General features: G+C 38.3%; 1 long non-coding RNA gene and 1 other non-coding gene across 2 annotated transcripts in view; both read right to left on the bottom strand.

The window, feature by feature from the left end:
- Positions 1–23,673, bottom strand: part of LOC138813403 (uncharacterized) — a 91,197-nt gene that overhangs the window by 27,851 nt on the left and 39,673 nt on the right. The gene's annotated exons all lie outside the window — the stretch shown is intronic.
- On the bottom strand, positions 961–1,067 carry LOC138813408 (U6 spliceosomal RNA). Its single transcript, XR_011367805.1, has one exon. It is a non-coding gene; the product is annotated as a U6 spliceosomal RNA (small nuclear RNA).

Here is a 23,673-nt window from a genome sequence, read left to right as displayed (position 1 = left end):
TCATACGATTTTTATTATAAAAAAACTGTACAGAGGTGTCACATTTATGGGAGCAAATAATGAGTACATTTCTTAACAAGCATTGTTCCCTCTTCCCACCATCCCTTCCCTCCCACCTCCACAAATACGCTCCCCTCCCCCTCCCCCTGACTAAATTGTAAAGTTCATTTTTCAACAGAGTGTCCTGTGCATCTCATTGTTACAATGGGTTAACCTGTATCCCTATTTAACCATTTTGTATTTCCCTTCCCCTCACCAAATTAGAGAAACATATACACAGGATGTAGGTGTACCAACTTCAAATACAATGAAAACAGGGGTTATAGCATGGGGGAGGAACATATACAGAAAGAAAAAAAATCACATCGCACATCATAAGTACGTTAGAAACAATAACAAGAAAGAAAAAACATACTTGTGTCCCTGTCTTAGGGTTCATTTCCCTTAATATCATCTTATCTGCTCATATGCACATAGCTTTTGACTTATTCTGCTTATCCCAGACATATATTAGTTATTGAAAATAAGAGAAACCATGGGACCTATGTTTCTTTGGACTTGGCTTACTTCACTTAATAAATTTTTTCCCAAGACTTTCCAATTCCTAACAAATTGGGTGATACCATTCTTTCTGATGGAGGCATAGCATTCCGTTGTGTATATGCACCCACATTTTCTTGATCCATTCATCTACTGAGGGGCATCAGGGTTGGCTCTATATCAGCTATTGTAAATAATGCTGCAGTAAACATAGCTGTGCTGGTAGTTTTAGTATGGTCTTGTTTGTGATCATTTGGGTAAATGCCCATAAGTGGGATTGCTGGATCATAGGAAAGCTTCATATGGAGTCTTTTGAAGAGCCTCCATACTGCTTTCCAAAGTGGTTGAACAAGTTTACACACCCACCAAGAATGCAGTAGAGTTCCCTGTGGCCAGATACTCTCCAGCATCTATTGTTGCAAAAATATGGAACATTTCACTAATTTGCATGTCAACCTTGCTCAGGAGCCATGCTAATCTTCTCTGTATTGTTCCAATTTTAGTGTATTTGCTGCCTAATTGAGCACAGAACATTTTTTAAAATTTTATTTTATTTTATTTGTGAACATACTGTACAGAGGAGTTACAATTGCATGGGCAGGATAATGCGTACATTTCTTACCAAGCATTGCAGCCTCCTCCTGTGTTTACCCTTCACATACATTCCCAGCCTCCCCCCTCCCCCCCAATCCCAATCCTTCTCCTTCCCCCCCCTTTCCCCCCCTCCCCCCGCACCGACGTTGTAAAGCTCGTTTTGGACATGACAACTTGTACTTCTCATTGTTGCAACAGGTCCACCTGTATCCTTAAACAACTGGTTTTTTCCCCATCTCCTCCTCAAGTTATACTGACATCAAATATAGTGAAAGCAGGGGTTATACTGTGGGGGAGGGACATACAAAGCAACAAAGAGATAATCTTATAAGTGCGTTAGAAACACATGCATGAAAGAAAAAAACCTTAAAATACACATCTAAGGGTTCATTTCCCTGACATCACATTATCTGACCTTTTCACTTGACTCATACATATACTAGATATTACAAATAAGGGAAACCATGGGACCTATGTTTCTTTGGGCCTGGCTTACTTCACTTAATATAATTTTTTCCAAGTTAGAACATTTTTTATATATAAAGTGTAATTGATTTTGTTAAACTAGACAATTCAAAAAAAAGTAATTTCAAAAGAATTCTTGTGAAATTTTAGAACCATGTATTTCTTTTTTTTTTTTTTTTTAGCAATACAACAAACTGTTAGAACCATGTATTTCTTACATAAGCACACATTTAAGAATAAAGTCAAGATTGGCATGTCAAAAACAAAATAATTCCAGATATTTGTTGTTCAAGAGATGTGTAGGAGGAGGAATTCAATTATTCTATACAAGGCACCTGTCATAATGAACACTGCAGCAAGTGTTAAGGTTGTTAAAAGTTTTAAACTTTAAATGTATTTAATTTTGGGAATTTGCATATATATGCCAAAATTAGGACTGTTTGGCAGGTGATAAACTTTTCTATAAAGTATTTAAGGTTTATGGTAGCAGACATATGGTACTAATTATGTACATTTCAGAGTTTATAGAAACATTACCAATAAGAAGTTGCAAAGTCTTTGCGTAAAGAAGCAGAGTGAAGAGTTAAGACTTTGTTAACTATATAGTTTCTGTTTAATTTTTAGGGCTTCCTTACTTTACATGTTAGTGAGGAACAAATGATGATATAAGCCATATACAAATGATGAGATGACCATAAAAAGTAATCTTAGTGGGTAATTTTAAAGACTACTCATAGCCTATAAAACTCTTTTTAAGGGGCTGGGAAGGTGGCTCAGTGGTAAAGCGCTTGCCTTGCATGCTTGAGGCCCTGGGTTCGATTCCTCAACACCCATAAACAAAAAACAAGCTGGAAGTGATGATGTGGCTCAAGTGGTAGAGTGCTAGCCTTGAGCTGAAGAGCTGAGGGGCAGCGCCCAGGCTCAGAGTCCAGGGCCACAACCGGACCCAAAATAAAAACCAAAACAAAATCCTCTTTTTGAACATCATAATCTTAGCCAGTTTTAAATGTACAGGAATATGAGAAAATAGTAAAATGTAATATGTAGTACACTGGTAATTGTTTGTTTTTTTATTTGATTAATCATTAATATGTAATTGTCCGTTTTCTTTATTTGTTGCATTGTTTTCCTTTTTGTAATATAATACAACTTTTTATAAGTCGTATTCAGGAGGTACTTTGAGAAGCTTACTGGGATGGCCAAAGCACTTTTTATAGGTGCATGTGAGTTTACAAAGAAGAAAATTAAGAACAAATTATTTATTTAAAAAATTATCAATTACAGTCTGAATTAGGAGGGATGATAAAGGTCCACACCCAAAATCTTAGCCCTCGTCTGAAGCGGCGGTATTACAGAGTTGAGACCACAAAAGTGAGAGACTGTTTTTGTGTTTTTGTTTTTGGCAGTCGTGAGGCTTGAACTCTGGGCCAGAGCGCTGTCCCTGCACTCTTCAGCTCAAGGCTGGCACGCTATCGCTTGAGCCACAGCACCACTTCTGGTTTTCTAGTGGTTTATTAGAGATAAGAGTCTCATGGACTTTCCTGCCTGGGCTGGCTTTCAACCGTGATCCTCAGAACTCAGCCTCCTGCATAGCTAGGGTTACAGTCCTGAGCCACCGGCACCCAGCATTGTTTTGTTGATTTTTATTTTGTTGGTCAGGGGGCTTGAACTCTGGGTCCTGGGTGCTGTCCCTCAGCTCAAGGCTAGCGGTACCATTTGAGCCTTCGTCTTTTTCTACTTCTGTAGTGCTGAGGAATCAAACCCAGGGCCCCATGCATGCAAGGCAAGCACTCTCCCATTGAGCCACCTTCCCAGCTCCAGAAAGACTGTGCTTTAAAAAATCATCTAAACAATATTTGCTTTCTGCTTTGGGTTATATAATGAAATATATGAATATCTTTTTATATTTTTGTGAATTGTCATACTTCTAAATTTATGCTAACTTCAGCCACTTTATCCTTTTCAAAGTCATGAAATATCTCTGAGAGATTTCTTCTGGGAAAATTGTATTTGCACTTATAATTTCTTCTGAGTCATTTTTATTTTTTTGTTGTGAAAAAACTGTACAGAGGGATTACAATTACATGGGCAAGATAATGAGTATATTTCTTATCAAGCATTGTAGCCTCCTCCTTTATTTCCCCTTCCCATCCATTCCAAGCCTCCCCCCCACCCAATCCTCCCCCCACCCCCCACCAAAGTTGTAAAGTTCGTTTTCGACATGACAACTTGTACTTCTCATTGTTGCAATGGGTCCACCTTTATCCTTATTTAAACGACTTGTTTTTCCCCTTCCCTTCCACATATTATAACAACATAAAATACAGTGAAAGCAGGGGCTATACTGTGGGGGAGAGACATACAAAGCAACAAGAAAATAATCATATAAATGCATTAGAAACAAATGAATGAAAGAAAAAAAGCATTTAAATACGTATCTTAGGGTTCATTTTCCTAACATCACCTTATCTGACCTTTTCTGCTTGACTCATACATATATTAACTATTGCAAATGAGGGAAACCATGGGACCTATGTTTCTTTGGGCTTGGCTTACTTCACTTAATATAATTTTTTCAAAGTCTTTCCAGGCCCATATCAAGCATTGAAATAGAAACAGCAATAAGAGACTTTTCATCTAAGAAAAGTCCAGGACCAGATGGTTTTGCAGCGGAATTCTACAAGGCCATCAAAGCAGAGCTCACACCAATACTCCTCCAACTCTTCAATGAAATTGAAAGAGAAAGTTCACTACTGAACACATTCTATGTAGCCATCATAATCGTCATCCTAAAACCAGGCAGGGACTCATCATTTTTATTTTTTATCAAAATCATTCTATATGTTATGTTGATGGGTTATCATACATCAGATACCTTCAAATGTACATGAAGAGTCTAAAGATAGCAGTATGAATATTCTCATACAGCTCTTGTTTATCTGTTATGTACTTTCAATATTATTGTACTTCTCTCTTTCACCCTTTTTCATTCATGGTCTTTCTCTTTCAGGCTCCATGTCTGCTACTTAGAATTTCAGCTGGTCTATTATCCTTCAGGATCCACTTGTTTTGTGGGAACATGATAGGGACCAACAGTTTCCCTTGCAGTTTTTAAGAATTCTAAGAGTGACGTGATATTATTCTTTGCCATTCTAAATGGCAAAACAACAGATCTAGGAATTCCTTTTCACTTTTCTTCTGTTATAAATTTTATCTCATAGGAATCATTGGGATAGATAAGATATTTTGACTTGTGATCTAAAAGTTCTTTTTCTTTTACAAATAACCTTTTTCTTTGATTATCAGTAAGTAACTACATGTAATGAAAACAAAACTTTCCTATGGTAAGCAGACCAAAGTTGTTCACAGGGATGAAAAACAAGGTAATGGGGCAAGTGAGAACGAAGGATACCCATCATAGAGCACAGCTCCTCAGAGCAGTTTATCATGTACACTTTGTGAGAATGACAATGTGCTGGGAACTATTGATTAAATCACTGAACACTGATTTATATATATGTACATATATTTGCATATGTATATTTATTTATATATGTATGTATATGCCCTTATATATGTACACATATATGTTACTATACACACAAATTCACACATACATATACACATGTATACATGCACACATGGAGAAAGACACATATGTACAGCCAACACAAGTTTCACTAGTTGTTGACTATGCCTTAGATGGAATGCTTGGAACAAAATATGTTGAAAATGTATTTGTCTCCATGAGTTCTTTTACCACTCCTCTTATCTCTTAAAACTGGTAGGTTTTGACAGATTCGACTTGCAAAATGCAGTACAAGTCACTTAGGAATCTCAGTAAGTAAAGAACATATGGTTTCTCCCAGCTCCCTACAGAATGCTTGCTCTTATAGACACTCTCAACAACCAAAGTAGCAGGAAAATACCCTTGTAAAGAATAAAGTTATATATCTCATTGTTGCAATGGGTCCACCTATATCCCTAGTTAAACGATTTGTTTTTTCCCTTCCCCTCCACAAATTATACCTACATCAATACAGTGCAAGCAGGGGTTATTCCGTGGGGGAGGAACATACAAAGCAACATAGAAATCATCTTATAAATATGTTAAAAACAATTTCATGAAAGGCAAAAAAAACATTTGAATACTTATCTTGGGCTTCATTCCCCTAACATAAACTTTTCTGCTTGACTCAGACATATACTAGTTATTGCAAATAAGGGAAACCATAAGACTTATGTTTCTTTGGGCCTGGCTTACTTCACTTAATATAATTTTTTCCAAGTCTTAACATTTCCTAACAAATGGGGCAATGTCATTCTTTCTGATGGAGGCATAGAATTCCATTGTGTATATATACATTTTCTTGATCCATTCATCTACTGAGGGGTATCTGGGTTGGTTCCATATCTTAGCTATGGTAAATAATGCTGCAATAAACATAGTTGTGCTGGTAATTTTAGTATGGTCTTGTTTGTGATCATGTGGGTAAATGCTCAAAAGTGGGATTTCTGGGTCATAGGGGAGCTCTATGTGGAGTCTTTTGAGGAACCTCCATACTGCTTTCAAAAGTGGTTGAACAAGTTTACACTCCCACCCACAATGTAGAAAGGTTCACTTCTGTCCACATCCCCTCCAGCATCTGTTGTTATTAGAGTTCTTTATTATAACTATTCTAACTGGGGTGAGGTGGAATTTCAATGTTGTTTTGTCAAAAAATGAACTTTACACCTTTGGTGGGTGGGGGGATGACCGGGTGTAGGGGGAAGATGGGAAGAGATGGGAAGAGGAAAGAAAGAGTAGCCAACAATGCTTGATAAGAAATGTACTCGTTATGTTGCCCATGTAATTGTAACTCCTCTGTACAGTATTCTCACAATAAAAAATAAAGTTATAAGGTGCTAAATGGCATCCTTCCTTGAGCTCTTTTCCAACAGACAGCATCAATTCCTAAGCAGATGAGAGAGTCCTCAGAAGACTGGACCTCAGATCAACATTTAACCAACCCATGTGAAAAGTCCTATGAGAGAAATGCTGACTGAGGTCTGGCTGATTTCCTGGCCAAGAAAATAAGAAAAGAAGAAAGTATTTTTAATGGATTAAAGTTTGAGAATAATTTGTAAACTGTCAATAATTGTGTAGAACACAACTATACCAACTGACAAAAAATGATGTGCTCTTGGACTTGGTGAGTGATTTTACATGTGTCTACATAAGTAGAATCAGCATAAATCAAGCCAGTATTTCTTCATTTAAGATATGAGGAAAGGATACAGGTTGACCCATTGTAACAATGAGATGTACAAGACACTCTATCAAAGAGGGGGTGGAGGGATGAGTTGGGGAGGTGGAAAGAGAAGGGATGGTAGGGGCAAAACAAAGGAGAGGGTGCTCAATAAAAAATATACTCATGCTGGGCGCAGGTGGCTCAGGCCTCTAATCCTAGCTACTCAGGAGGCTGAGATCTGAGGATCTCGATTTAAAGCCAGACCGGGAAGGAAATCCAAGAAATTCCGGCTTTTTTCTTTTTGCTTATGTGGTGCTGAGGACTTGAACCCAGAGCCTCATGCATGCAAGGCAAGCACTCTACCACTGAGCCACCTTCCCAGCCCCTGAGAAATTCTTATCTCCAATAAACCACCCAAAGACAGGAAGTGGCAATGTAGCTCAAGTGGTAGAGTGCTAGCCTTGAGCTGAAGAGCTGAGGACAGCGTTCAGGCCCAGAGTTCAAGCCTCATGAACGACAATAGAGAAAAAAAATGAAATGTACTCATTACCTTACTTATGGAACTGTATCCCCTCCATACAGTATTTTTACAATAAAAATATATATTAAAAAGATACAATGAAAACTTCTGTACTTATAGGAAGTTGTATTTGTCACTCAATATCAGTAAGGTATTGGTTTTAGTACCACAGGCATATTAAACTTTGGATACTCAAATTCTCTACGTGAACACAGTATATTATTTACATTAGAATCTGCCCACAACCTAGTGCAGAGTAATTGCTATGAAAATTTTTACTACATTCTATGTTTGTAATGAAAAATAAAAGTATATGCACTATCAACAGATACAATTTTTTCAGATAATTTTTGTCCACATTTTGTGGATGGAATTGGGAGAGCAATTTTGAAAAGCACAAATTTCATCACCAAGACCGGTCTGCAAAACAAGGAGCTAATAGAGCATCACTGAATAGTATGGAACTCCAAGGAGAAGTACTTGAATTGAGACAGTATCAGAAAGTGTAAGCACACAAGGACTTTTTAGAAATGCAGCTGCTAGATTTCTCATGGAGAGCTTTCATAACACTTTGTGAAACACAAGTCAGTACCTTACTGAAGTGTAGATAGTTTTCCCTCAAATTTCTCTCATGCTCAGTCATTATCAATCAACATATAGCTAATCTTGAATAATCCTCTAATAACAAAATGTTGATGGAGCATTTATATGCAGAAAACCTGGGAAGGCTAACTTTTTTCAATTAGGACAGTTTGTATTCTATGATCCAGCAGAGAGGAAACTAGGTAAGCATCCATTTACAGTCTTCTGAATAATTCTGCTTCTGACCACATCAGTTCTTTATCCATACCTGTGCTGGAGTGAGAGGCTTTTAAAAGACTTTAATGATTTTAAATTTAAATTTAAATGAGGAATGAAATTAGTTCCAATAGTGCATTACATTAAAATATTTAGAAACAACTGAGAAACCTAGAGATCTATGAGATTTTTTTGGAAGTGAAGGGATATTGGAATTTGGTTCTTTATATTTTAATCAATTTGCAAAAAGAATTGGCAAATAAAATTTACATTTGCAGCAGACTTGACACTTATTAAATTTTGTATTGAAAAGAGCACAGCCTCAACAATATATTAATGCTATCCTCTTATTTATCTTTTTTTTTAAATTTTTTTATTGTAAAGATACTATACAGAGGGTTACAGTTACATGAGTGAGGTAATGAGTACACTTCCTCTTGAACATTGTTACCCCCTCCATTGTTTTCCCTTACCATCCCCTCCCTCCCTCCCTTCCCCAAGGTTCTTTTTTTTTTTATTGTGATTAAGTGATTACTTAATTTCCGGTAATTCACAGTATTGTGGAATAATGATGCTCGTTTAAAGTCACAAGTTCATTCTAGCTTTCCTGGAGCAAATTGTCTATCACAGTCTGTAATATATAATGGTGCTCACATGTTATATACCATGTATGTGATCAGCAGCATGGGGATATTTGGTAGTGGTTCAACCAGATGAGTGGGAGTTCTTTGTTTCTTAAGTCCTGTTAGTTTTGTCATATCACCTAACATTTTGGATTTATCATCCACTTATCAGGGCGACCATGTACTGTTTGTCTCTTCATTCTTGGCTTACCTCGCTCAACATGATTCCTTCTAGCTCCATCCATTTCCCTGCAAATGCCATTATTTTGTCATTTCTAATGGCTGCATAATATTCCATTGTGTATAGATACCACAATTTTTGGATCCATTCATCTGTGGTGGGGCATCTAGGTTGTTTCCATATCCTAGCTATTGCGAACAATGCTGCAATAAACATGGAGGTGCACGTGTCCTTGTATATTGGTTCCTGTTGTTCAGGGTAGATGCCTAGAAGTGGTATGACTGGGTCATAAGGGAGGTCAATCTTTAGCTTTCTAAGGACCCTCCAGACTGCTTTCCAAAGTGGTTGTATGAGTGTACATTCCCACCAGCAGTGTAATAGCGTTCCTCGTTCTCCACATCCCCTCCAGCATTTGTCGTTGGCTGATTTGTGGATGTGGGACATTCTGACTGGGGTAAGGTGGTATCTCAGGGTTGTCTTTATTTGCATTTCCTTCACCACCAGGGATGATGAACATTTCCTCATGTGTTTCTTTGCCATTTTTATTTCTTCATTTGAGAAGTCCCTCTTTAGTTCCCTTGCCCATTTAGTAATTGGTTTGTTTGGTTTGGGAGGGATTAGTTTCTTGAGTTCCCTGTATATACAGGATGTTAATCCCTTGTCTGATATATTGCTGGTAAATATTTTTTCCCAATTAGTTGGTTGTCTTTCTAGCTTGGTTGCAATAGCTTTATCTGTGCAGAAGCTTTTTTATTTTAAGGTAGTCCCATTTGTCGAGTCTCTCTCCAACTTGTGACCCTGGGACTCTGTTCAGGAAGTTCCTTCCTGTGCCTATTAGTTCAAGTGTCTCTCCTACTCTGTCCTGCAGTAGTTTCAGAGATTCAGGTTTAATGTTAAGGTCTTTAATCCATTTTGAGTTGATGTTGGTGCATGGTGATAGGCTGGGGTCCACTTTTAGTTTTCTGCATGTGGCTGCCCAGTTTTCCCAGCACCAGAGGTTGAAGAGGCTGTGTTTCTTCCATTGTATGTCTTTGGCTCCTTTGTCGAATATCAGCTGGCTGTAGGCCTGTGGATTTATTTCTGGATCTTCTATTCTGTTCCATTGGTCTTCAGGTCTGTTTTTGTGCCAGTACCATGCTGTCTTTGTTATTATAGCTCTGTAGTAGAGTTTGAAGTTCGGCATGGATAGCCCTCCCATATTGTCTTTATCCCTTAGACTTGTTTTGGCTATTCTAGGTCTTTTGTTGTTCCATATGAATTTTTGGACTGTTTTCTGTATTTCAGTGATGTACGTCATTGGGATTTTAATAGGAATTGCGTTGAATTTGTATATTAGTTTTGGAAGTATTACCATCTTTACTATATTAAGTCAGCCTATCCAAGAGCATGGATGGTCTTTCCATTTCCTAGTGTCTTCTGCAATTTCTTTCTTTAACTTTTTATAGTTCTAATTAAATAGTTCTTTTACATCTTTGGTTAGGTTAATTCCTAAATATTTTATTTTTCGGGAGGTTATTGTGAATGGGGTTGCTCCCTTTATTTCCCTCTCTTCCTGTACATTATCAGTGTATAGGAAGGCAACTGATTTTTGTGGGTTTATTTTGTATCCTGCTATTTTGCCGAAGTGATTTATGATTTCTAAGAGTTTGGGGATGGAGTTTTTGGGATCGTGGAGGTATAGTATCATGTCGTCTGCAAAAAGGGATAGCTTAACTTCTTCTTTCCCTATGCGGATCCCTTTAATGTCTTTTTCTTGCCTTATTGCCCTGGCTAAAGGTTCTAGGACTATATTGAAGAGGAGTGGAGACAGTGGGCATCCTTGCCTTGTTCCTGATTTTAGGAGAATTGGTTGTAGCTTTTCCCCATTAAGTATAATATTGGCTATTGGTCTGTCATAAATGGCTTTTATTGTTTTTAGAAATGTTCCTTCTATTCCTATTTTCTCTAGAGCTTTTAGCATGAATGAATGTTGAATTTTGTCAAAGGCCTTTTCTGCATCTGTGGCGATAATCATGTGATTCTTGACCTTGGCTCTGTTGATATGTTGGATTACATTTATTGACTTACGTATGTTAAACCATCCCTGTGTCTCTGGGATGAAGCCTACCTGGTCATAGTGAATTATTTTTTTTATGTGTTTCTGGATTCTGTTAGCTAGAATCTTGTTAAGGATCTTTGCATCTGTGTTCATCAAGGAGATTGGCCTGTAATTCTCCTTTTTGGTTGGGTCTTTGCCTGGTTTGGGGATGAGTGTGATATTGGCTTCATAGAATGAGTTTGGGATAGCTCCCTCCTTCTCTGTTTCTCTGAAGAGCTTGAGGAGTATGGGTATTAGTTCTTGTTTAAAGGTCTTATAGAATTCTGCTGTGAATCCATCTGGTCCTGGGCTTTTTTTTTGTTGGAAGACTTTTGATAGCTTCCTGTATCTCATTATAGGATATTGGCTTATTTAATTGGTTAACTTCTTCTTTGCTCAGTTTGGGCAACTTGTATTTCTCTAAAAATGCATCCATTTCTGCCCGATTTTCTTCCTTTAGAGAGTATAGCTTTTGAAAGTAGTCTGTTAGAATTGTTTGGATATCTTGGGTACGTGTTGTGATCCGTGGCATCCCTAATCCTATTAATATGGGTTTCCTCTCTTCTTTTTTTAATTAATCTAGCCAATGGGCCATCAATTTTGTTTATTTTTTCAAAGAACCAGCTTTTTGTTTGGTTTATTTTGGTTATGGTTTTCTGATTTTCTAATTGTTAATCTCTGCTTTTAATTTCGTTATCTGGCTTCGTCTACTAGCTTTAGGTCCCATTTTTTCTTGTTTTTCTAGCTGTTTTAATTGCAACATGAGATTATTTACTTGGTCTGTCTCCATTCTGTTGATGTGGGCACTGAGGGCAATAAATTTGCCCCTCAGGACTGCTTTTGCTGTGTCCCACAAGTTTCTTTGTGAGGTGTTTTCATTTTCATTGAGTTGTAGGAAATGCTTTATTTCTTCTCTGATCTCTTCTGTTATCCAGGCATTGTTAAGGAGTGTGCTGTTCAATTTCCATGTATTAGAGAAATTTCTGCGGTATGCTTTGTTATTGAGAGCTAGCTTGATTCCACTGTGGTCAGATAGGATACAGGGTATTATGTCAATCACTTTGTATTTGCTTAAGTTCCTTGCATGAACTATGATATGGTCTATTTTGGAGAAAGTTCCGTGAGCTGCTGAGAAGAATGTGTACTGTGTTGTTTTAGGGTGAAATACTCGGTAGATGTCAGTTAATTCCGCTTGAAGTATGGCCTCTCTTAATTCGGTAGCTTCTTTGCCAATCCTCTGGTTGGTAGACCTGTCCTTTGGTGAGAGTGGTGTCTTAAAGTCTCCTAGTATTATCGTATTGGGATCTATTTTATTCTGTAAGTTTGAGAGCATTTGTTTGACATATCTGGGTGCACCAATATTTGGGGCATATAAGTTGATGATGGTTATATCTCCTCTTGGATTGTTCCCTTTATTAATATGTAGTGTCCGTCCTTGTCTTTCTGTACTGATTTTAATGAAAAGTTTATTTTGTCAGATATCAGGATAGCTACACCTGCTTTCTTACTGGGGGCGTTGCCTTCTTATACACTGATAATGTACAGGAAGAGATGGAAATAAAGGGAGCAACCCCATTCACAATAAGCGCCCAAAAAATAAAATATTTAGGAATTAACCTAACCAAAGATGTAAAAGAACTATTTAATGAGAACTATAAAAAGTTAAAGAAAGAAATTGCAGAAGACACTAGGAAATGGAAAGACCTCCCATGTTCCTGGATAGGCCGACTTAATATAGTAAAGATGGTAATACTTCCAAAACTAATATACAAATTCAACGCAATTCCTATTAAAATCCCAATGACGTACATCACTGAAATACAGAAAACAGTCCAAAAATTCATATGGAACAACAAAAGACCTAGAATAGCCAAAACAAGTCTAAGGGATAAAGACAATATGGGAGGGCTATCCATGCCGAACTTCAAACTCTACTACAGAGCTATAATAACAAAGACAGCATGGTACTGGCACAAAAACAGACCCGAAGACCAATGGAACAGAATAGAAGATCCAGAAATAAATCCACAGGCCTACAGCCAGCTGATATTCGACAAAGGAGCCAAAGACATACAATGGAAGAAACACAGCCTCTTCAACCGCTGGTGCTGGGAAAACTGGGCAGCCACATGCAGAAAACTAAAAGTGGACCCCAGCCTATCACCATGCACCAACATCAACTCAAAATGGATTAAAGACCTTAACATTAAACCTGAATCTCTGAAACTACTGCAGGACAGAGTAGGAGAGACACTTGAACTAATAGGCACAGGAAGGAACTTCCTGAACAGAGTCCCAGGGTCACAACAAGTTGGAGAGAGACTCGACAAATGGGACTACCTTAAAATAAAAAGCTTCTGCACAGATAAAGCTATTGCAACCAAGCTAGAAAGACAACCAACTAATTGGGAAAAAATATTTACCAGCAATATATCAGACAAGGGGTTAACATCCTGTATATACAGGGAACTCAAGAAACTAATCCCTCCCAAACCAAACAAACCAATTACTAAATGGGCAAGGGAACTAAAGAGGGACTTCTCAAATGAAGAAATAAAAATGGCAAAAAAACACATGAGGAAATGTTCATCATCCCTGGTGGTGAAGGAAATGCAAATAAAGACAACCCTGAGATACCACCTTACCCCAGTCAGAATGTCCCACATCCACAAATCAGCCAACGACAAATGCTGGAGGGGATGTGGAGAACGAGGAACGCTATTACACTGCTGGTGGGAATGTACACTCATACAACCACTTTGGAAAGCAGTCTGGAGGGTCCTTAGAAAGCTAAAGATTGACCTCCCTTATGACCCAGTCATACCACTTCTAGGCATCTACCCTGAACAACAGGAACCAATATACAAGGACACGTGCACCTCCATGTTTATTGCAGCATTGTTCGCAATAGCTAGGATATGGAAACAACCTAGATGCCCCACCACAGATGAATGGATCCAAAAATTGTGGTATCTATACACAATGGAATATTATGCAGCCATTAGAAATGACAAAATAATGGCATTTGCAGGGAAATGGATGGAGCTAGAAGGAATCATGTTGAGCGAGGTAAGCCAAGAATGAAGAGACAAACAATACATGGTCTCCCTGATAAGTGGATGATAAATCCAAAATGTTAGGTGATATGACAAAACTAACAGGACTTAAGAAACAAAGAACTCCCACTCATCTGGTTGAACCACTACCAAATATCCCCATGCTGCTGATCACATACATGGTATATAACATGTGAGCACCATTATATATTACAGACTGTGATAGACAATTTGCTCCAGGAAAGTTAGAATGAAGTTGTGACTTTAAATGAGCATCATTATTCCACAATACTGTGAATTACTGGAAATTAAGTAATCACTTAATCACAATAAAAAAAAAAAGAACCTCGGGGAAGGGAGGGAGGGAGGGGATGGTAGGGGGAAAACAATGGAGGGGGTAACAATGTTCAAGAGGAAGTGTACTCATTACCTCACTCATGTAACTGTAACCCTCTGTATAGTATCTTTACAATAAAAAATTTTTTTAAAAAAGAAAAAAAACAATTGCAAAAATAGCAGGATAAATCACCAAGAGCCGTAAAAAAGTCCTCTCAGTTAATAATTTATTATTCTGTAATTACACAGATTGTGTTTTCAAATATAATGCAGCCACAGAGGGCCATGACTTCATATTTTAAAGACTAAAACATCTCATTCCTGTATAATGTCCCATTCATAAATGAGTGGAATCAAAGTCTCTAGTGCCCCTGACGATGATGCCCTCCCTTGCCAACCACTGGGAAAAATAAATACTACAAAATTCAGTAGGAAGCCACCTTGATTGGCCAGCTTCACTCTTCCTAACTCTAAATTTCCCAGGATTTTCCATTTCATGAATCTTGTATTTTCTCCCATAAGCCCAGCCAAGATGGTTACACATTCTCAATTCTCTTTGCTCACATCCTTATAAAAACAAGTCATTTAAGGATACAGGTGGACCCGTTGCAACAATGAGAAGTACAAGTTTTCATGTTGAAAACGAACTTTATAATTTTGGTGGGAGGGAGGATTGGGTAGGGGGCAGAGGGAGACTGGGAAGGGATGTGAAGGGTAAACAAAGGAGGAGGCTGCAATGCTTGATAAGAAATGTACTCATTATCTTGCCCATGTAATTGTAACTCCTCTGTACAGTGTGTTCACAATAAAAAAAAAGATTTTTAGAATACGTTTCCCTGAAGTATCTACATCATAGGAAATCTGTGTGTGTGTGTGTGTGTGTGTGTGTGTGTGTGTGAGAGAGAGAGAGAGAGAGAGAGAGAGAGAGAGAGAGAGAGAGAGAGAGAGAGAGAGAGAGAGCACCATTCCAGCATTAAAAATCAGTCATAGATGCTGGGTGCCAAAGGCTCATACCTGTACTCCTAGCTAATCAGGAGGCTGAGATGTGAGGGCCACAGTAAGAAGCCAGCCCAGGCAAGCAAGTCCATGAGGCTCTCCAATAATCTACTCAGAGAAGGCCAGAAGTGGCACTATGGATTAGGTGGTAGAATTCTAGCCTTGAACACAAAGAAACTCAGGGACAGTGCCCAGGCCCTGAGTTCAAACCCCACAACTTGCAAAATATGTCAAACAAAAGTCAAACAAATTCAGTAGTCATACAAATTCACTGAACACTATGTTGAAAATGAACTATAGAGTTTGTTGGTGAGATGGGAGAGAAAAACAGAGAAAGTAAGGGAAGGGGAGATATTGTCCAAAAAATGTATTCATTATCTGACTTATACATCTGTAACTTTTCTATACATCACCATTATAATGATAATTTTAAAAAGGCATAGACCTAAACATATAGAACTTATGTCTCAGTTAAATAGAATCAATAACTTCTGGCATCAATGAGAACATATAAAATCCATATTACAGTTTCACAAACTGTTTTTTTAATGGGGGAGAGCCAGACTCCTTGTAGAAATGACTAGGTCTAGGGCTGGGACAAAACACACACACACACACACACACACACACACACACACACACACACACACACACGATCTTAGCAAAATAATAGAAAATTCCAGGAAGTCAGTGGGACACAGGACCCAATATGCAGACTTGCTACTGACCAATAGACAGAATTTTCTAGTGATAAATAAAAAAGACAGCAATGTCAGGTTATAACCCACAGCATATCCAATACATAGGTATAAACACAAAGAAATAAGTAATGGAATAGGTAAGTAATGAGGGAGAAAAACCTATCTACATATAGAAGAGTCCCTCCTAGCTCTGCACCTTGAGTAGTGGGATTACAGTTATGCCCCACCACGCTGACTCCCTGGGTTCATGATACAATGGATTCTGAAAATAAGTATTGCTGTGACTTTTTTACCCAACACACAAACTCAATCAGATTGTAACAAGAATATTGGATAAATTCTAATTGAGGGCAGTGCTATAAAACCCATGACAAATATGCCTCCGAACTGTCAAAGTTACCAAAAGCAAGGAAAGTCTAGGAGACTGTCAAATCAAGAAAGCACGATGCTGAACATAATGTAGTCACCTAGATGGGTGCTGGAGTGGAAAAGAATCAAGGAAAATGTGAAGTATGGACCTTAGTTAATGAATAAAATAGGTTTTCAGAATTCTGGTTCTTCAGCCAAAGACACAGAAGCATTTTCTAACTAAAAACATTTCAAGATACTGTGATATAAATGACCAAGATGGCATGTGTGTGTGTTTTGTACTAACATCGTTAGGTGAGACAGCCCAAGAGTGCACTGTTAACTTGGAGGGAGATTCAGACACTCACCCTCTTCCAGAAAGCTTCAAAAATGATTTCTCAAGTGATTTGCCTTTGCACTTCTGTGCTTTATTACCTTTTAGTGCAAAGTACCTTTCAAAGTTTGAACATTACATTTCTTAAGAGTTTCTGCACATTGAGATATTTATTTCACCCAAAGTGAGCAAGCTAATTAGTCCCTGTCCAGCAATGCTATGGCTAGTACAGAAACATTAATGCAGGCAACAATGTGCAGGAGACAGCAGGAAAGATTAACTGACAATCTTCAGTTGGAACAACAAACATGTTTGCATATTCATCTATAAATATGCATATATAATGACATGTATGTGAAAACACAGGAATATATAACCGAACCACAATCATGGTGATGCATTCACTCACATGGTATGTATGTGTGCATAATAATAATTTATACACACAAACGCATATAAATACTGACACACAACCATGTATGAACCATGAATGAGCCACACATATACAAATTCATAGTCACACACAATGTACACATAGTCCTATGGGTCATGTGTGCATCACTTGTGTCATGTAGGTCTGAAACAGACAAGCCTTGAGGATACTTTGTCAATGTACTAAGCTTGAGTTACAGTATGATTTCACTTACATATGGTAACTAGCATTGAAAATTTCTTATAAAGTGAAATGGTAAATGTCAAGGGCTGGGGAAAAGGCAGGAGGTATCATTATTTAGTGAATTTTGATTTTCTGTTTAAGGTAGAGGATAAGATGGGAAGGGAGGAGAGAGGAAGAAGAAAAAGAAGGGAACAGAAAAGAAAGGGAGCGGAAGGAAGAGAAAGAAAAGGTCAGGGCAGCACAGGGCAGGGGAGGGAAGGGAAACAGAAAGCCAACATCTGGGAAGTCCACTGGGGCGGATCCCTAGCCTTTCTTCATGGAACATACCAAGTTCCAGACTCCAGAGGAAAGTAAGCTTCCTCATGGCCACATTCTTTGGACATTCAATTCAAAACATGGTGAGCTATGCTACAAGCAAAGGACTCCTAGGAAGACATAGTTCCCTGGAGAAATGGACAAAGCTCTCCCAAGATCCAGGATCCCAAATTATAGCCAATGCTGAGCCTGCAGTAGGCCTGCTTTGTTAGCTCTTCCTTGCTGGCAGCAGCCTTGCTAAAAGGCTCCACTATTTCTCTGAAGCTCACTTCATACCAGAGAAAGGTGTGATCTATAGATCTGGTCTGCCGAAGGGTAATGCTTGGTGTATCCTGTAGAGGTGGGACCTCGATGGACTGTTAACCATCAGTTCACCTGCACACACCTTGCCAATCACAGGTGGCATAAGTACAAAAATATCTACAAGCAAAGGTAATGTTGAAGGGAATAATGCTGTATAAACTGATGAGTATCCCTGCTGGTAATTAATCAGAAATTTATGTTGTAATTAAGGCCCAAACTGACTTGAATAAGCAATCATTACATTATTACATGAAAAGTCATTACATTAGACACAATGAAAAACCGCTTCCAGATGATTTGCCTAATTGAGAAATGATTTGCTCTGTGTGTCTATTCCCTATGGATGGCCAAGCATCATCCAGTGTGGGGGCTGGTTACACTGAACACAATCCAGGAGTGCCAGGTTTGTGTCTCTGGTGCCTCCTTCATTCCACCTGCCTCATTCAGTCCAGCAGAGGCCTGTAGTGTTCACTGGGTTCCTAGGCAGGCAACATGGAGGGAAATGGTTTCCGTTTTGCATAGACCAGGCCTTTCCACTCAGTGAGCAGACAGATGGAAAAGGCCTGCCACTGATTGGGCAGAGAGGATTGGCTATCCCCTAGAGGAAAGAGCATGGTTCTCTTTAGAGATAACAAAGAATAAAGAAGGCCAGAAAGAATATGCCTGGGATTAGGAGTAGACAAGTAGGAGCTTTAGGCAGAGTAGCGTGAGTCCCTACAGGTCTGAGCCACTCAATTATAATAGGGGCAGAAGAGCAGAGAGAAGTTGGGGCAGGCCTTTTGCCCGTGGTGGAGCACACACTGGGAGCAGATCCCCCACAACCCAAGGACAGAAGGACATTAGACAGTTTAGGAGGTATCCCTTGCCCTATGGGGTCCCACTGGAACCAACCTCAGCTACCCATGTTCGTCCTAACCTCACCTTTAGCTTGCTCCTTTTGCTCCTTCTGTCTGCTTGGAGGCTCTAGCAGAGCTCTTCAGGGATGTGTCTAACACAACGTGAGCAGCCATTGCTCCTCCCATGCCCCTCCCTGCCTGATCCCATCCGGCTTTTCTCCAATTCCCCCAGGTAACCTATCAGGATCAGGGAGGACAGCAACAAATCCATTTCATTGTTACGTGCATGATGCACCACGTGAACTGAGGCAATAGATTTGTATTTTACCCTAGTTAAGGAAATCAAGTGATTTTCAGCTTTTCAATCCCAGACAACTTGAGTAGGTATGTGAGCTTAGGAGATTGTGGGAGAAGTCAGCCTGTAAATACAAAGAATCCACCAAAGCCAACACCAGGAAATTTTGTACACAAACTTGCAAGAACCTGTGCTAATGTCCACTAAAAATGGCAAAGGAGGGCTTGACCTTTACACAGCATGGTTTCCTGGCAGACAGTTGGCACTGTGCTTCCCAAAGTTCTACATATATAGGTATAAAGCATATATAAAGTATATAAATAAATCTGTATAAAATGTGTATATATTATATATGTAAAATATATAGTACATCCGAAACATTTTAATACATATATTTTATAATATATGACTAGTATAATAAAATATATGTTATATAATATATAAATATATTTTCTACTATTTATTTTTCTAAATTTTTTATTGTAAAAATGTACAGAAGGGGTACAGTTACATGAGTAGGGTACAGAAGGGTTACAGTTACATGAGTAGGGTAATGAGCACTTTTCATAGTAAGCATTGTTACCTCCTCCTTCATTTTCCCCCTACTATTACTTCCCTCCCCACCTTCCCAACTCATCCAGCCCCCCGACCCTGACCTTGTAATGTTCATTTTCAGTATAGTGTCCTATACATCTCATTGTCACAATGGGTCAGCCTGCATCCCCATTTTAAGCGGTTCTGCAATATACCTTCCCCTCCCCAAATTACAAAAATGTTTATACAAGGTGCAGAACACCAGCATAAAATCCAGTGGAAACAGGGGTTATACCATCGGGGAAGGACGTACAATAGAAACAAAAGAATCACATAGTGCATTGTAAGTACATTAATAACACTTGCAAGAAAGGAAAACAAACCTCTTGACCCTGTCTTAGGGTTCATTTTTCTTAACATTATCTCATGTGGTCTTATGTATATAGCCTTTGATTTTCTCTGCTTGTCCTAGATATGTACTAGTCACTGCAAATAAGGGAAACCTTGGGATGTATATTTCTTTGGGCCTAGCTTACTTCAGTTAATACAATTTTTTTCAAGTCTTTCCATTTCCTAATGAAAGAGGCAATGTTATTCTTTCTGACAGAGACATAGAATAACATTTTATATAATTATATCTATATATATGTATGTATGTATCTATCTATATATATCTATGTATCTATCTATCTATCTATCTAGATAGATAGATAGATCTATATCTATATATAGATAGATATATAGATAGAGATATATCACATTTTTATTGTGAAAATGCCATACAGAGGTGTTACAATTACTTGGGCAAGATAATGAGTACATTTCTTATCAAGCATTGTTGCCTCCTCCTTTGTTTACCCTTCCCATCCCTTCCCATACCCCACCAACCCCCATACCAGATCCTGCCCCCACCCCCGACCAAAATTTTAAAATTCGTTTTTCAACATAATGACTTGTACATCTCATTGTTGTAATGGGTCTACCTGTATCCCTAGTTAAACGATTTATTTTTCCCCTTACCCTCTACAAATTAAACCAACATCAAATACAGTGAAAGCAGGGGTTATACCGTGAGGGAGGTACATACAAAGCAACAAAGAAATCATCTTACAAATATGTTAGAAACAATCACATTAAAAAAAAACATTTGAATACTTATTTTGGGGTTCATTTCCCTAATATCAACTTGTATGACCTTTTCTTATTGACACAGACATATACTAGATATTGCAAATAAGGGAAACAATGGGACCTATGTTTCTTTGGGCCTGGCTTACTTCACTTAATATAATTTTTCCCAAGTCTTTCTATTTCCTAACAAATGGGGCAATATCATTCTTTTTTTCTTGATCAATTCATCTACTGAAGGGCATCTGTGTTGGTTCCATATCTATGGTGATTAATGCTGCAATAAACATGGCTGTGCTGGTAGCTTTGGTATGACCTTGTCTTTGATCGTTTGGGTTAATGCCCAAAAGTGGGATTACTGGGTCATAAGGGAGCTGTATGTGGAGTCTTTTGAGGAACCTCCATACTACTTTCCAGAGTGGTTGAACAAGTTTACACTCCCACCATCAATGCCGTAGGGTTCCCTGTTATTACAAGATTTCTTGATTATAGTCATTCTAGCTGGGGTGGATGGAATCTTAGCGTTGTCTTGATTGGCATTTCTTTAATGGCTAGAGAGGTTGAGTATTTCTTGATGTCTATTGGCCATTCGTATTTCCTCTTCAGAGAAGTCTCTCTTTATGTCTGTAGCCCATTTGTTAATCAGACAGTTGTTTCTTTGAGGATTTGTTGTTGGGGGATTTAGTTTTTTGAGTTCTATGTATATTTCAGATATGAGATCCTTGTCCTTTGTATAGCTAGTGAAAATATTCTCCCAGTCCTTGTGCTTTCTGTTGATCTTGCTAGTTATGTCCTTTGCCTTGCCGAAGCTCTGCAGTTTCATGCTATCCCATTTGTCCAAACTTTTTTTGATTTGTTGTGCTTCTGGATCTCTATTAAGAAAATTCTGGTCTGTGCCAAGGAACCCTAAAGTTTCTCCTATTCCTTCCAGTAATGTTTTCAGGGAGTCTGCTTTTATTTTGAGATATTTGATCCATTTTGGAGTTGATTCTGGTGAGGGTGATATATATGGATCTAGTTTTAGTTTTCTACAAGTGTTTAACCAATTTTGCAAGCACCATTTACTGAGAAGGTTATCTTTCTTCCAATATAGTTCTTTAGCTCAATTACTGAAAATTAGGTGGCTGTAGGTCTGTGGGATCATTTCTGGGTCTTCAGTCCTATTCCATTGGTCCTCAGGTCGGGTCTTGTGCCAGTACAAGCTGTTTGGATTTCTATGTTAGAGTAGAATTTGAGTAGAGTAGAGTTTGAGTAGAGGAGAGTTTTCTATGGTAGTTGAGTTTGAATTTTGGTATTGATCTTCCTCCAGCACTGCTCTTTCTACTCAGGATTTTTTTTTTTTTTTTGCTATTCGGGGTCTTTTATTCTTTTTTTATATTTTTATTTTTTTATTGTGAAAATACTGTACAGAGGGATTACCATTACATGGGCAAGATAGTGAGTACATTTCTTATCAAGCGTTGTAGCCTCCTCTTTTTTTTACCCTTCCTATCCCTTCCCAGCCTCCCCCGCCCCCCCCACCCAAACCTCCCCCCCCACCAAAGTTGTAAAGTTCGTTTTCGACATGAGAATGTGTACTTCTCATTGTTGCAACGGGTCCACCTGTATCCTTATTTAAATGACTTGTTTTTTCCCCTTCCCCTCCACAAACTATACTGACATCGGGGTCTTTTATTGTTCCATATGAATTTTTGGATTGCCTGTTCTATTTCATTGGAGAAAGAGGTTGGAATATTCATAGGTATCTCATTTAATTTATACTTAGCCTTTGACAATATTGTCATTTTCACGATGTTAATCCTCCCAATCCAGGAGCATGGGAGGTTTTTCCCTTTGCTTAGTTCTGCTTTAATTTCCTTTCTCAGTTTTTAAAGATTTTGTCATAGAGTTCCTAGGAAGGTGACTCTTTTGTTAAGTTCACTCCTAGTATTTTATTTTTTGTGGAACTATTACAAAAGGGTGTGCTTTCCTAATTTCAGCCGTGCTCTTCTCTTACTGCTGTAGCTAGGCATTCTAATACTAGTTTAAAGAGGAGTGGGGAGAGTGGACACCCTTGTCTCATTCCTGAATTTAGAGGAAATGGCTTTAACTTTTCACCATTAAGTATAATGCTGGCTGCAGGTTTGTCATATATAGCCTTTATTATATTGATGAATGTTCCATGGATTCCTAGTTTTCCAAAGCCTTCATCATAAAGGGGTGTTGGATCTTGTCAAATGATTCTTTTTTTGCATCTGTTGAGATAACTATGTTGTTCTCATCCTTGCTCTTGTTAATGTGATGAATTATATTGTTTTGCATATATTGAACCAGCTTTGCATCCCTGAAATGAATCCTGTTTGATCATGGTGTATGATTCTTTTCATGACTTGTTGAAGTCGATTGGCGAAGATTTTGTTGAGAAGTTTTCTGTCAATAATCATCAAAAAATAGGTCTATAGTTCTCTTTTTTGATGAGTCCCTGCCTGGTTTGGGGATGAGGGTTATGCTGGTTTCATAAAAAGAGTGTGATAGTGAATTTTTGCTTTGAATTTCATTAAAGAGGTGGAGAAGTATTGGTGTGAGTTTTGCTTTGAAGGCCTTGTAGAATTGAGTTGTAAATCCATCCAGTCCTGGACTTTTCTTGGGTGGGAGGTCTCTTACTGCTGCTCTATTTTGATGCTTCATATGGGTCTGTTGTTTTAAATCATCTTGGTTAAGTTTGGGCATGTCAATATTTGCTAGAAACTAGTCCGTATCTTTTAGATTCTCAAACTTATTAGTATAAAGGTTTGAGAAGTATCCCCTTATATATTATGAATCTTGGTTGTTTCTGTAGTTATATTTCCATTGTACCCTCTTGAGTT

This window comes from Dipodomys merriami, unplaced genomic scaffold (assembly GCF_024711535.1).
Source record: "Dipodomys merriami isolate MVZ:Mamm:240054 unplaced genomic scaffold, mDipMer1.0.p SCAF_599, whole genome shotgun sequence".
Classification (NCBI taxonomy): Eukaryota; Metazoa; Chordata; class Mammalia; order Rodentia; family Heteromyidae; genus Dipodomys; species Dipodomys merriami.
Note: the sequence above shows the minus strand (reverse complement) of the source record. Positions and strands in the feature narration are given on the sequence as shown.